This window comes from Chiloscyllium punctatum, unplaced genomic scaffold (assembly GCF_047496795.1).
Source record: "Chiloscyllium punctatum isolate Juve2018m unplaced genomic scaffold, sChiPun1.3 scaffold_434, whole genome shotgun sequence".
Classification (NCBI taxonomy): domain Eukaryota; kingdom Metazoa; phylum Chordata; class Chondrichthyes; order Orectolobiformes; family Hemiscylliidae; genus Chiloscyllium; species Chiloscyllium punctatum.
The window spans coordinates 127501-129401 of NW_027310168.1; positions in this window are offsets into that span (position 1 = coordinate 127501).

A 1901-nucleotide genomic window follows, 5' to 3' on the forward strand; every position below is an offset into this window, starting at 1 on the left:
CTCGCACCACGCTCGCAGGTCCGGGTTGGAATCCTGGGTGACGAGCACCGCAGGGCGGCAGAGCCATCGCACTTAGCCGGGTGGCAGAGGAGGACCAGACTATTCACAGATAGCGGCCCAACGACTCCCAGAGCCGGTCGTGCGGCGCGCGAGGTCTGCTCTCTTCACAAGAGGCTTTATTAGGGAGTGCTAAGGCAAGGTTCTGTGCCCTCCACCCTCATCGCAACACCCATGGGAGCCTCCGGTCGTCAATAGACCGCCGCACCGGCCTCTGACTGACTCTCAGAATGGACGGAAAGAGCCGGGTAAGCCTTTCAAAAGATTCGACCACGTGCCGAAAACTTTAGACTTCCGTGAGCTCTCCGGCTTGCACCGAGACCCGAAGTCGACGTGCGAAGCACCACAGGACCCCTTTCGCCTGCAGGTCCCGAGCCGCCTTTATTTGCTGTTACGAGCATCGTGTGCCCCATACCTGCGTGACGAGCACCGCAGGGCGGCAGAGCCATCGCACTTGGCCGGGTGGCAGAGGAGGACCCGACTATTCACAGATAGCGGCCCAACGACTCCCAGAGCCGGTCGTGCGGCGCGCGAGGTCTGCTCTCTTCACAAGAGGCTTTATTAGGGAGTGCTAAGGCAAGGTTCTGTGCCCTCCACCCTCATCGCAACACCCATGGGAGCCTCCGGTCGTCAATAGACCGCCGCACCGGCCTCTGACTGACTCTCAGAATGGACGGAAAGAGCCGGGTAAGCCTTTCAAAAGATTCGACCACGTGCCGAAAACTTTAGACTTCCGTGAGCTCTCCGGCTTGCACCGAGACCCGAAGTCGACGTGCGAAGCACCACGGGACCCCTTTCGCCTGCAGGTCCCGAGCCGCCTTTATTTGCTGTTACGAGCATCGTGTGCCCCATACCTGCGTGACGAGCACCGCAGGGCGGCAGAGCCATCGCACTTGGCCGGGTGGCAGAGGAGGACCCGACTATTCACAGATAGCGGCCCAACGACTCCCAGAGCCGGTCGTGCGGCGCGCGAGGTCTGCTCTCTTCACAAGAGGCTTTATTAGGGAGTGCTAAGGCAAGGTTCTGTGCCCTCCACCCTCATCGCAACACCCATGGGAGCCTCCGGTCGTCAATAGACCGCCGCACCGGCCTCTGACTGACTCTCAGAATGGACGGAAAGAGCCGGGTAAGCCTTTCAAAAGATTCGACCACGTGCCGAAAACTTTAGACTTCCGTGAGCTCTCCGGCTTGCACCGAGACCCGAAGTCGACGTGCGAAGCACCACGGGACCCCTTTCGCCTGCAGGTCCCGAGCCGCCTTTATTTGCTGTTACGAGCATCGTGTGCCCCATACCTGCGTGACGAGCACCGCAGGGCGGCAGAGCCATCGCACTTGGCCGGGTGGCAGAGGAGGACCAGACTATTCACAGATAGCGGCCCAACGACTCCCAGAGCCGGTCGTGCGGCGCGCGAGGTCTGCTCTCTTCACAAGAGGCTTTATTAGGGAGTGCTAAGGCAAGGTTCTGTGCCCTCCACCCTCATCGCAACACCCATGGGAGCCTCCGGTCGTCAATAGACCGCCGCACCGGCCTCTGACTGACTCTCAGAATGGACGGAAAGAGCCGGGTAAGCCTTTCAAAAGATTCGACCACGTGCCGAAAACTTTAGACTTCCGTGAGCTCTCCGGCTTGCACCGAGACCCGAAGTCGACGTGCGAAGCACCACGGGACCCCTTTCGCCTGCAGGTCCCGAGCCGCCTTTATTTGCTGTTACGAGCATCGTGTGCCCCATACCTGCGTGACGAGCACCGCAGGGCGGCAGAGCCATCGCACTTGGCCGGGTGGCAGAGGAGGACCCGACTATTCACAGATAGCGGCCCAACGACTCCCAGAGCCGGTCGTGCGG